The sequence below is a fragment of the Pseudorca crassidens genome, chromosome 14, assembly GCF_039906515.1.
Source record: "Pseudorca crassidens isolate mPseCra1 chromosome 14, mPseCra1.hap1, whole genome shotgun sequence".
NCBI classification, from domain to species: Eukaryota; Metazoa; Chordata; class Mammalia; order Artiodactyla; family Delphinidae; genus Pseudorca; species Pseudorca crassidens.
In genome coordinates, this window is record NC_090309.1 from 72235642 (window position 1) to 72249637 (window position 13996).

At 37.8% G+C, this 13996-nt stretch overlaps 1 protein-coding gene across 2 annotated transcripts in view; it reads left to right on the forward strand.

The window, feature by feature from the left end:
- The window catches only part of ASXL2 (ASXL transcriptional regulator 2), a 133776-nt gene that overhangs the window by 22634 nt on the left and 97146 nt on the right, over positions 1 to 13996 (forward strand). Inside the window, exon 2 of one of the 2 annotated variants that reach the window (XM_067703506.1) lies at positions 4443 to 4526. The exons of the other annotated variant lie outside the window; for it this stretch is intronic. The gene's annotated coding sequence lies outside the window, so the exon portion shown is untranslated. The remainder of the gene's footprint in view (positions 1 to 4442; positions 4527 to 13996) is intronic. 2 annotated transcript variants of the gene reach the window in all.

The window sequence follows — 13996 nt, forward strand, 5'->3', positions numbered from 1 at the left end:
TTTCTTTGAATATCTTACCTCATATAGGTGAAATCATGCAATGTTTGTCTTTTTATGACTGACTTATTTCATTTAGCGTAATGTCCTCAGGGTTCATCCATCTTGTATCATGTGTCAGAATTTGCATTTTAAGGCTGAATAATTTCATCATAGGTATATACTGCATTTTAAAATTGAGTCATCTGTCAATGGACAGTTGGTTTGTTTCTGCCTTTTGGCTATTTAATAATACTGCTGTGAACATGAGTGTACACAGATCTCTTTGAGATCCTGCTTTTGATTGTTTCAGATATATAACCCGAAGTGATATTGCTAGATCATATAATAATTCTATTTTTAATTTTTTGAGAGGAACCACCAAACTATTTTCCATAGCAGCTGCACCATTTTACATTCCCATCAGCAATGTACAGGGTTGCAGTTTCTCTACATCCCTGCCAGTAGTTGTTATTTCCTGTTTTGTGCGTTTTTTTTTTTTTTAATAGCAGCCATCTTAGTGGGTGTGACGACATCTTATTGTGGTTTTGATTTGCATTTCCCTAATGATTAGTGATTATTTTTATATGATTCTTGGCCATTAGTGTATCTTCCTTAGAGAAATGTCTTACTCAATCCTTTGCCCATTTTTTTTTCTTTTATTAATTTTTATTAGAGTATGGTTGCTTTACAATGTTGTGTTAGTCTGCACTACACAGCAAAATGAATCAGCCATATACATGCATATATCCCCTCCCTTCTTGACTTCCCTCCCATTTAGGTTACTTCAGTGCATTAGTTAGAGTTCTCTGTGTTACACAGTATGTTCCCATCAGTTGTCTATTTTATACATAGTATCAGTAATGTCTGTGTGTCAGTCCCAGTCTCCCAATTCCTCCCACCCTTTTCCCCTTGGTAGCCACGCATTTGTTCTCTATGTCTGTGTCTCCATTTCTGCTTTGCATATAAGATCATCTATACCATTTTTCTAGATTCCACATATATGCGTTATTATACGATGCTTGCTTTTCTCTTTCTGACTTCACTTTGTGTGACACTCTCTAAATCCATCCACATCTCTACAAATGACCCAATTTCATTCCTTTTTATGGCTGAGTAATATTCCATTGTATACATGTACCACATCTTCTTTATCCACTCCTCTGTTGATGTACATTTAGGTTGCTTCCATGTCCTGGCTATTGTAAATAGTGCTGCTATGAACATTGGGGTGCATGCATTTTTTATTTATTTTATTTTTGGCTGTGTTGGGTCTTCGTTGCTGCATGCAGGCTTTCTCTAGGTGCGGTGAGCGGGGACTACTCTTCATTGTAGCGTGAGGGCTTCTCATTGCGGTGGCTTCTCGTTGCAGAGCACGGGCTCTAGACACGCGGGTTTCAGTAGTTGTGGCACATGGGCTCAGTAGTTGTGGCTCATGGGCTTTAGAACGCAGGCTCAGTAGTTGTGGCGCATGGGCTTAGTTGTTCCGTGGCATGTGGGATCTTTCTGGACCAGGGCTCGAACCCGTGCCCCTTCATTGGCAGGTGGATTCTTAACCACTGCGCCACCAGGGAAGCCCTCTAGTTCTCTTTTAAATAAAACCTTGACTGTTTTGTCTCTGAATAAGTGCATTTCACTATGTGTAGACAAGAGTAAGAGACTAAAATAACAGGAATGATTTATATATGTATACACACACATACATATACGTATATAAAATAAATTGCTGAAATTACCCTTTTTAAGTACCTAAGGTAATTGAGAAGGAAGAGTGTCATTGAAATGCTAGCAGACTTCATGGATGAGGAGAGATTTTTATCTGAGCTTGGTTCTTTTTTTTTTTTTTTTTTTTTGGCGGTACGCGGGCCTTTCACTGTTGTGGCTTCTCCCGTTGCGGAGCACAGGCTCCGGACACGCAGGTTCAGCGGCCATGGCTCACGGGCCTAGCCGCTCTGCGGCATGTGGGATTCTCCCGGACCAGGGCACGAACCCGTGTCCCCTGCATCGGCAGGCGGACTCTCAACCACTGTGCCACCAGGGAAGCCCCTGAGCTTGGTTCTTTTGAGCAAGGATGTAGAAGTCCAGATTCTGTTCGACATTTGGGAAACTCTACAGTCCTAAGACAATTGCCTTGTCTTGGTAGCTTCAAGGCGATGCTTTGGCTAGTTTCTGGGAATATTTTGTCACATAGTTCTGTAGTTTTACAAAGCTTAAATGAAAAATATCATGTGAAATTTTTGTTGTTGTTGTTGTTGGCTATAGTATGGTTAAAAGCTTTTTGTGAGTAGTAGGCTAATCATTGCCAGTGTTCACCATAATTTGCTTTACTGTTATGAACCCATGTGTATGGATTCAGAATATAGATTTGTCGTTTACTTCAGGAGTTCCTAGTCTTGATCTAGCAATGAGTTCTGTCTCAGGACTGTTTTGAAAGTGGTAGAAAACCTATCCCAAAGTAGTAGAAGGAAGAAAAGGGAATTCATTGGTTTATTTCTGAAAAATATGGAGGAAGAGCTTCAGGTATGCTTGCATTCAGTCTTTAAATAATCGCATTGTCAAGATTTTGTTTCTCTCTCTCTCTTTCCCTCTCTCTCTCTCTCTGTTTGTCTTGGGGGTGTTAGAAAGCTGTTAGCTTCAGTCTCACACTATTCAAGTTTAAGTCCAGTAGTTGCTGGGGAAAAAAAAAATGTCTTTTACCTGTTATTGTGCTCCTTTAGTCTTAATTTGAGTGTTGTCCCCATTTCTAAACCTGTTAACTGTGGTCAAGAGGTTGGTTTCACGCTTTATTGTTAGTCTTGGCTCCCACCATACAGATTGAGAATGGAGGAGGGGGTGAATATGCAAAAGAAAACCAGGGCCTTTTACCAGAAGAATGTTGAATGGTAGGTAAGTTGCTAAAAACACAAATCTACCTTAGTCTTCTTGGGGTCTGTGGACTAGCAAAAACTAACCATAAAAATTATATTTTTTTTTCTGAGAAGAGTCTTCATAGCTCTCATCAGACTTTCAAAGGGGTCTGCACCCATGAGAAAGGTTAAGTATTTTATGGGTCTGGGGAGAAAAGGGCATATTAACTGAGGATAGGTACATTACCAAAGGTGTACTTGAGAGTCATTTTTGAAAGACAGTGGAATTGGATTAAACTTAGTCCAGTGAAAATAGTATGTTGAGGAGAGGAGAGTATAAATTTGGATGTTGTAGATGACTTTTAGGTGATGGAAGTATAGAATATGTTCAGATATTTGTTGAAATCAAATATGGTAAAAAAAATCAAGTAGTTTAAGAGAATAAGTGAAATACATTTACATATAATAAATTGCTTCCTTTTTCATAATTATACCTTTCATTTACTTCTTTGGTCTAGGTATTAGAGTTGTGCTTTCCTTCTTGGTCCAAGATTTTTTTGGCATAGGGATTAAAAACAATTTTAATGACTTTAGTGGTTTTTTTTGTTTTGTTTTGTTTTTGGGGCTGCACCGTGAGGCTTGTGGGATTTTAGTTCTCCCACCAGGGATTGAACCTGGGCCCTGGCAGTGAAAGCGCTGGACTGCCAGGGAATTCCCTTATTTTAGCTTTTGTAATTTATGGTTTTATTGCATAAGAATCAGAACATGTTTGAACACTTTGTGGGTTTTGTAATTATTGAGGTGTCCTAATACATAGGCAGTTTTCCTAACAATTCCATTAGTGATTGGGAGAAAAAGACTTTTTTGAAGAGTTTAAAGTTCAGTATATCTTTGAAATCACGCTTACTGCTTTTATTATTCATATACTCCTATTTCTGTCTTGTAATCATAAATGAGAATTGTAGTAGATGGAAAGTTGGGATAAGAGATGCACCCTAACTTTAATTAGGATCTATGATTGCTATCCCAATTCCATTTTTTAGTGAATGGTGTAGCCCACTTCATTTTATTGGAAAAATTTTTCAGGGATGGCCTAATAACCCTAGAATTTGGAACCTACTTTTTAGCTTAGACATAGAATCCTTCGATTGAAATTCTTCTGTAGTAGTAACACGTTATATTTATAGAGTGCTACTACCAGCCTTGGTTTCCTCCTCCTATTCCTTCTCCTTTGTTGGCTGAACCCTGTATGAAATCTTGATCCTCCAATGTGGACAAGAGTTGGGCACATTAGAAATGTATGTAAGCAAAGGAAAATTACATGTTTTGAGCTGATAGAAATGTTTTAAGGAAATGTCTCAAAGTGCAGGTCTTTTAATTTTTTTGTTAGGGATTGTTTATTTTTGTGAACTATGGACACTTTAAACTAATTTACCCTTTTCTTTCCCCTTGATTATCTGGCTAGTAATGTGCCTTGTGGAAAGTTTAAAAACAAAAGTGTAAAGAAGCAGGAAAAAATTATCTTAAAATTAATTCTATCACATAGAGGCATATTCTTAGTCATTTCAGGGTCAGAGTTCCCTTTTGGAATTTAATGAAAGCTGTGAATCTTCTCTCCAGAGATACAGGCACTAAATACTGTACATAACTCCAAAGGAGTTCATGGAATCCTGAAGCCAGCTGTGTATCCTATGGGCCTAGACTGTAAGTTAACAACTCTGATCTAAGGTAATACCATCAGCATTTTGACATTTATTTCTAATCCTTGTGTTTTTTTCTTAACTGAAATCTTAATTGTGTAATCAGTTTTGCTTGTGGTTTTTGTATATCATAAGCATTTCCTCATCACTGAAAACTCTGCTTACAGATATCTTTAATGACAACATAATATATCATTGTTTTCAATTTAGAAATAGTTTATTGGGTTCCTCTTATGTTTCAGGTGTTGTCTAACTGGAGGGCCATAAAGATAAAAAGGCTTGTGGTTTCTGCTTTGCTCTTGAACTACAGATCTCTTTATGAGGGGAGTTAAGTTGGTTTACTTTATTATCTTAACATTGGGAATTTAGGTTGTTTACTTTTACAACTGTTAGAAATAGTACTACAGTGCTCACCTTTGTGCCTCGCTCTCTTGTGTATTTCTGTTATTTTGCTTTTGTAGATTGCTAGAAGAAAAGTTGCTGGGTAAGAGGATGTCACTCTTTGAAAGACCCTTCAAGTTACATGTTCACTAAATTGCTTTCCAGAAAGTTGTGTTAGTTTACTTTCCCAGCTGTGTAGTGTGTAAGTGCCTGTCTTACTCAACCCTCGAAGGATTGAATATCACCAGTTTTGAAAATTTTTGCTGTTTTGTTAGATGACAGATAAACTTTCAGATATAGAAAGGAGCAGAGAGTTATGTCAGGTACAGAGAGCAGCCTGTGGAGAGGTGGGACGTTGGCAGTGTGAGTGTTGCAGGACACTGGAAGATTCTGTTATGGTTTATTTCTTACACAGCTAGTGCTCCATATTAAACCAACTCTTGTTACCAACTTCTCAAGATAGAGGCTGGCAGCAGTCTCTAAAAATGACTTAATACAGGACGTTTAATGGAATAAGCTATAGTCTCTGCTACAGTGCCTGGTTCCAAGGCCATAGGTTCATCATTTCCCTCCAATTCCATGTATTCTAGATTTCCTTCACCCTTGGCCAGACTTCAGCTAATCTAGGTTGCTTGCCTGGTAGGGTGACCCAGACGATTGTTCCTGAAGGGACTGAGCCCCTGTTTGCCTTTCCCTTATTCATGCCTTTGCCTTATGCTGCTGTTGCCTGTTATTACCAGGCTTGGAAGTGCTGAGAACCACCTAACTAGTACGGTTAGTTATCCCAACATTACAGTAACTCCTTTTTTTTGCCTCCTGGTCCATCAGCATGAGGAGCCCAAAGTGACCAACAGTTGTTAACTTCAGATTCAGATTAAAAGCCCTCTGATTAAAAATGTTTCCCCATGGGAATAAAGATCTCTAATTCTAGCAGAGCCTAAAGTTGCAGGAATGGGAAACGAATTCTTTTATTTACTCACTAGGGTTATAGGAACCAATCCTATTTCTATTCACACCTCTGTACTGTACTTTTAGGATGCATTTACTGTATTTTGGAGGCCATTCCAGTGTCCTCTCAGGCTTACTGCTTCTTGGTGATATAGTGTATGGTGAGATCAGTGCTCACTGCCCATTGTTAAATTTTGTTCATTGTAAAGAAAAGAATCACTTGGTCTGAGGCAGTGTTTGCCCCATGTTCGTAAACTAGGTACATTTGGCTAGTGGTGCTGGCTGAGGCACTGAAGGCAGGGAAGGCAAACTTATCAGAATGGTTGTCAGTGCCAGTAAGGACAAATTGCTGCCGCTTCAGGGTGGAGGAGGTCCAGTGTAGTCAACTTGCCATCCAAATGCTTAGCTCATCTCTTTGAGGGATTGTAACAAATAGGGGGCTCAGAGTTTGCCTTTGCTGATGACAAGTTGTGGACACTCAGCAGCAACAGTAGCTAAGCTGTGTCAGTTTTGAGAGAAGAAGGCTATGCTGATGGGCTCATGCATAGCCTTTGTCCTTGTCACCATGACTTCTTCCTTTGTGGGCTTATTATACATGTACAAGTGGTTTAAGATAGGATCTGGAACATTTATTCAATGGCAACTCCACTTTCCCCAGCAGTTGGTTTAAAATTGCTAACTCCAGTAAGGTTGCTAACTCCCTTGCTCTTCTGGACTGCCCTGTTGCTTTTTGGGCTCCCTTGGTATAGGAGAGGTTCCTGAGGCAGGAAAGTGGAGAGACTTATGGAACCTTGAGATAGGCTACTATCAGCATGAGTTGGACACTGTGAGTTTAAGTGGGAATTGCCTACAGCAACTGAGGCTGAGTTCATCTGTGGGCTGAGGAGTTGTGATACAGGGTACTAATTGTTTCTGCTGTATACTATACAGAAGAAGGGAAGCAGCCCCCCAGTCCATCGTTAGAAGACTGGTTGAATAAATTGTGGTATTTTCATATAATGGAATATTATGCAACTGTAAAAAAAGCTTTTTATATAAACATAAAGACCTCTAAGATGTATTAAATGAAAAAGGTCATGTATTGGAATATTGTATATGCCTTGCTGCCTTTTGTTTGCAAAAGTGAGAAAAAATATATTTGTGTTTGTTTATGATTGCTTTAATGCTAGAAGGATATACAGGAAACTAATAAATGTCTGAGGAGGGGATGGGCGAGAATGGGAGGGAGATGGGACATGGGGGAGGAGCTAGGGGAGAATGGGAAGGGATGGAAGATGAGGGGAATGAAACATTTTACTTTATGCCTTTTTTTTTTTTTAACATGTTACCTGGTTTTTCATTTGTTTTGTAAGTGAAACCACCCTGATGAAATACTTATTATTAGGTTTGAATTTTATTTTCCATGTGGCTATATAAACTAAAACTTCTTTGAGCTAAACTAATCAAATAGATATTAAATATTCCCATGCCTGGCAACTTGTCAGTCAGTTCTCAGCTTAAATGTTGCATGGTCATTGAGCCTGACCACTCAGTTGAACCCTCTCTCTTCCCATTCACTGTCAAACTTGTCACCCTGTTTTATTTTGTTTATTGTACTTACCACTATCAGAAAAAAAATTTTTGCTTACATATATATATATACTTTTTTGCGGTATGCCGGCCTCTCACTGTTGCGGCCTCTCCCGTTGCGGAGCACAGGCTCCAGACGCGCAGGCTCAGTGGCCATGGCTCACTGGCCCAGCCGCTCCGCGGCATGTGGGATCTTCCCGGACCAGGGCACGAACCCGTGTCCTCTGCATCGGCAGGCAGACACACAACCACTGTGCCACCAGGGAAGCCCTGCTTACATATTTATCGTTTGTTTCTACTACTAGAATACTAACTTCTCTAAAAGCAAGGACTTGCTGTATATTTTCCACCATTTCTTGGCATCCCATTTTTATTTTTGTTTGTTGGATACAATGGATGCGCTGTCTTTTACCCTAAGGATTTATTTATTTAGCAAGCAGAGAACTTATATTCTTTCTTCTCCTCACTTTCCCTACCTACCAGCCCCCAACTCTCTTCACTGCCTCTGTTGTTTTGATCATTTAAGGTATTAAAACAGTCTGATTCTCAGATATGAGTAAGTTGCGTTTAATACAAATCATAACTTCCATCCTAACCCATTTTCAATTTTTTTTTTCCCTTAATTTTGCGCTTCTCTTGAATTTCAGGGAGTGTGGTAAATTTTTCACTATTCATACATTTTGTTTTAATTTCTTTAAATATCAGCTTATTGAGGTATATGCCACCTTTATTGAGGTATAATTTCCGTGTAATACAATACATGCCTTTTAAGCATACAGCTGACTTCTTTCTGACAAATGTATACACCCGTGTAACCACCACCTAATTTCTACTCATTTCCGTTTGTGGATTTGACAAAGCTTGTTAGTTGATACATAAGTGTTTTATTATTTTGTAAGTTTCCTCTGTATTTGAAATATTGCATAATAGGGAGAGTTAAATCTTCTTTACCTTTGTTTCTTTATGTATCTTTTCAGTATTTCTTCTCTCATATTATAGTTGTCCATTTTCCCTTCCCCTACTTGCCCTCTACCCTAGTTGTGAACTGCAGGGCCTGTTTCTTATTCATCTTTGTATCTCCAGTTTTTGGCACTTATGAAGCACTTAGTAAATGTTTGTTACAGTAAGAGTTAATTTTAGGAGTAGTATGGATGTATAACTGATTGAGAGGCAGTATAGCTTGATGCTTAGAAGCAAAGAAGCTTGTCTTCCATCACTTATTAGCTGATGTGACCTTGGGCAAGTTACTTATTTTCTCTGTGCCTCAGTCTTCACATCTGAAGAAAATGCCATAATGGTTATCTACCTCATAGATTTATTGTAGCGATTAAATGAGCTAATATATGTAAAGTACTTAGAACAGTACCTGGCACTTAAATTCTAGATTAGTATTAACTGTTACTATTATTAATTCTTCAGAGTTTTGGGAGAATTAGGTGCTGAGAATTTTTTTTTTGCTTGAACCAGGGAGTGTGCATAACACTTGGATAATCAGGTGAAAAGAATCTAATCTAGCAGATCGGAATGACTTGATAGAGCTGTTCAGAATTGAAGGACCTTTAGGTAAAGCTATACCCCTGAGCTTACAAAGCCAGCCTCTGTAATCTCTGGATATCCGTAGCTACCTTTCTGTATAGATATGTATTTAAATAGTCTCAGTCTATTCTTACATTCAAGTTTCTGCCCCTGAATCTACAAACATATTTGCTTTTGCACTCACCTTTCAGCCTTCTTTTTTGTTAAAAAAAAAAGAGGCATTTTTACTCTTGTCTAAAGGCAGTGTTGCTCCCTGTGTTCTTAATTCCACCAGGCAACCATCACATGTTTTAGACCTATCCTATGATAGGCACTAAGGGGTGCTAGGTGAACAGGACAGGTGGTCCCAGTCCTCGTGCAGCTTATGTACCAGTGGGCAAGGCAGATGATTTAAAATGCAATTATAATAAATACAGTGTGATAAGCACTACTGGGGTGTATGGAATTCTGCTGTAGGAGCACAATTATTTTTGGAAACCATGGGAGGATGAAAATGCCCAAGGAGAGTAGAAATTGAGACAAGAAGAGAATCTTGAGAAGGATCAACATTCAGAGATTGTGGAGAATGAAGAATTGCTGGTGGAGAGGTAGGAGGGAAACAAGGAGAGTCTGGTGTCACAGAAGCTAAACAGAGGAGTGCATCTCAGGACAGAGGTAGTTAGTGATCAACAGATACTGCTCAGCAGCCAGGTAAGGTCCTTTTCCCTCTTTAATTTTCAGATATTTGGCTCTATCCGTATTCCTTACGTCTCAGTTCCATGCTTCCTTATTATTATCTGTTCAGCTCCTGAACTTCTAGTAAGTGTTTGTTTAGTGAGTTTGGTAGGTGAGGGATACTGCATCCTCTGAATTCATTTGTTTTCTAGTGTCAAATTATAAGTAGCACAAGTTTGGATAAAGAGAGATTTGTCAAACTCTGAATCTATTTGCCTCTGGTATTGGCATGGGGAGAGTCGGTATAGCTAGGGATACCTCTGTTTCCTTTTATCCTGGTTCAGTGAAACTTGTTCAGGTCCATTTGACAAAACAATTATTCTTTGATTCCATGTTTCCCTTCTGTGTTCTGGGAAGAGTTGTTTTAACTCCTTGTTGCCACCTATGGCCCTCCCATTGAGTGCTGACCCCCCGCCCCCCACCATTTGTTCGGTAGCATAGTCTCATCACTTCTCATTCTGCATGTTTCCTGGGGGACCTCATTCACTACTGTGACATTAAATTAAAGCTTTTGGACAGTAAATAAGTCATAAGACACTGCAGTAAATCTGTAAAGATTACCATGTCTATTTTTTAAGATTTATTTATTATTTATTTATTTAATTTATTTTTGGCTGTGTCGGGTCTTGGTTGCTGCACGCTGGCTCTTTGTTGTGGTGCGCGGGCTTCTCTCTAGTTGTGGCGTGTGGGTTTTCTCTCTCTAGTTGTGGCACTCAGGCTTCAGGGCGCGTGGGCTCTGTAGTTTGTGACACGCGGGCTCTAGTTGGGAAGCGGGAGCTCAGTAGTTGTGGCCCGCAGGCTTAGTTGCCCCGTGGCACATGGGATCTTTGTTCCCTGACCAGGGATGGAACCTGCATCCCCTGCATTGTAAGGTGGATTCTTTACCACTGGACCACCAGGGAAGTCCCAAGAGTACCGTGTTTTTATATGTATATTTTAAATGTAAAATAAAATTTTCCAGACTACACAAAAGTTAGCTTCTACATATCTGTGTATATGAATGTAATGAACTCGTAAGTGCAGCAGTAATTGAAATACTGCTGTTATTTAGGCGAGAATTGAACCCAAATTTAGGAGCTGTTTACATTATTCTTGAATACTCAGAAAGTATAAGTTTTGTATCCTTTTCTTAGCTGGATGTAAGAATCTACAAGTAAAGAAATAGATGTATTAGGTACACTTTAGAAAAACAGATTTATTTTATCATACTTTAATTCTGTGTAGTGTTGATTTTAATTCTTCTGAACAGTTATTCAGTTTGCCATAAAAAAGTCCCTAAAAATTGTTTTGTAGATTAATGAACAATTCCAATGGAATAATGTTTTGTTTGATAAACACTGCCCTCCTGTGGTTAAAGTAAACTAAATGTTTTGTGAAACTACTATAGTCTTTCCACTTAAATTAACTCCTGGTAAAATAATGTAATAGTAATAGCTATACAGTAATAGTGTTGTAATGGTAATGGAGTATGGTATTTTTGCTCAGAAATATATGTGGCCGTTTTGTTTTCCTCTCCATCTCTCTCTCTTGGGTTTCTCTAGTGTGCCTCTGAACATTTTTTCTCACTGTTTATGTACAATTTCTTATAATTAAAAGAGTTAATTGTAAATGGAAAGATGGAGGAATATTAAGCTATTGAAGGGAGGGAAACTGCACTTAAACATAGACGTGCTAAAAGAAATCAAAAGAAAAGACCAGTGAGTTATAAGACATGAAACTAATAAAAGCCTCCATGGAAAAAACAGTAATGAAAAGATGAAGAATAAAAGGGAAAAAGTATTTGCAGTAAATGTGACAGTAAAAGTTTTAATATATTTAATAATTTAATATGAAAACTAGAGCTCATACAAGTGGTATATATACAAGCAGACAGTGGTTATGAATAACCAGTTTACAAGTGAGGAAATACAGTAATTAAAGCACAAAAATATATTAAAATTCATAATGGTATTCCATAAAATGGTATTCATAATATTCCTAATGGTGTGTCAGATAAACAAAAAAACCCCATTCACTTTTGGAGTATACTAGAAAAACTAGCTAATTATTCTGATAATTAATAAATAGGACAGAATCAAGCACTTATCCTGCTTTTTTCTATATGAGTTGTATGTACTTCAGATAACCAACTAGTAGATGGAGGAAAGCATTTATTTTTAGAAGGATTCTAGCTTATAAATGAAGAAGGAAAGATAGGCTATCACCATTTTTCAACACCTAAATAATGAGTCTGAATAGTGGCTACTAATCAGTGGTTACTAAAGCAATTAGGTTGGAATGCTGATGGGAAACTTTGTAATGGGTGGATCAGGAGGACATCTGTTCCCCTGATTCATCTTGACATCTCAAAAAAGAGACCACAGATATTTTGTGTGTTCTCATGTGTGTGGGGTGGGGGGAGGGGAGGGGAAGTAAAACAACACTGTCTATGAAGTTCTTTTGGTAAAACAAAATCTGAATCTGAGCAGCCCTCTAGGTAATTCTAATTTTCAGGAAATATGAGGGACAGAGTACCATACAATTAGCAAAATACAGAATGTGGGAAACTATAGTACAGTTTTCTTGGTTTCTTCAGTAAATAAATTGGAAGAAAACAAGGAGAAATCCATAGATTAACAGAGACTTTAAGATGTGTGTTAACCAAATGTGGTATGTATGGGTCTTCTTTGGATACCGATTTGAACAAACTAACTGTTAAAAGTGTTTTTCCCCCCATGAAAATTGAAGACATTGTGTAAATAATTTGATAATGAAGGAACTATAGTTACATTCTGAGGTATAAAATGGTATTTTTATCTTTAAAAAAATGAGTCCTTATCCTTTTTTAGAGATCTGTACTAAAGTATTTATGAATGAAATGTTTGAGATTTGCTTCAGGATAATCCACTTTGTAGAGGTAGAGTGGCTGGAGGTATAGATGAAACAAAGTAAGCCATGTGTCGACAATTGTTGATTGCAGTGTTCCCAATAATTTTTTTTTTCAAAACAATTTTTTTTTTAAATTTTTTGGCCACACGTCAAGGCCCGTGGGATCTTAGTTCCCCGACCAGGGATCGAACCCACACCGCCTGCAGTGGAAGTGCAGAGTCTTAACCACTGAATCGCCAGGGAAGTTCCTCTCTACTTTTGTATATGTTTTAAAATGTTCATACTAAAAAGTTAAAAAGTGGAATACTTAAGTCTTTAGTTGAAAAACATTTCTCTTTCTCTCCCAAACTAAATGATTTATAGTTTTAAATATTGAGAAAATTTAGCGTAAATAATTTTCTAAATTAAAATTAATTTCAGATGCCTAGTATGTAAAGGTACTAGTCATAAACTTTTTTTTTTTTTTAAGGAAAGTAAACATCCCTTAAGCAGTTTTTTTTTTTTTTTTTTTTAAATAACTTTATTTATTTATTTATTTTTAACTTTGGCTGCGTTGGGTCTTCGTTGCTGCGTGCAGGCTTTCTCTAGTTGCAGAGAGTGGGGGCTCCTCTTGTTGCAGAGCACAGGCTCTAGGCGCACGCGGGCTTTAGTTGTGGCATGTGGGCTCAGTAGCTGTGAGCTTGTGGGCTGCAGAGCACAGGCTCCATAGCTGTGGCGCCTGGGCTTAGCTGCTCCACAGCATGTGGGATCTTCCCGGACCAGGGCTTGAACCCATCTCCCCTGCATTGGCAGGCGGATTCTTAACCACTGTGCCACCAGGGAAGTCCCAAGCAGTTTTAACTAACTGGTTTCTTCTATTTTATTTCTTGAAAAAACAGTATACCTAGAAAATCAATGAAATTAATTTTCATTAAAAAGGCACACAGAAATTTTAGGTCTCTATTTCCAATAGCTTAATGTCCTATGTCAGCATACTTAAGTATTTTTATATAAATAGTAAAATTCACCCATATTAAAATAAAGTAATTCCTTGCTCTAGATAATAAATCAAAATATTTTTATTATTACCATTACCATGGATAATATAAATGTTTTAAATTCTAAATAGAGTTCATTCTGATAGTGGATTAATAGTTACCTTTCTATTAAGATTTGATATGCCAGAGAAATTTTTATTAATTTCCATTTTGTAGCTTCTTGGACAGAAAGCCACCAGTTCAGATGAACAGTAGGGCAGCCACATTCCCCAGTTTGCTCATCACCACTTTTCTGGTAGAGTTGGGATTTGAACTCTGATATTCTGCCTCATTATGATGAATTAATCAAAATATTTTTGCATATGAATGTAAGTGCCTTATTCTGTGATATTTTGTGCTTGTTTTTCTTGCAGAATAGCTTAATATCTAGTCTTTATATTTGGATATCTGTAATGTAAATAGGATTTAAAGAACATATAAA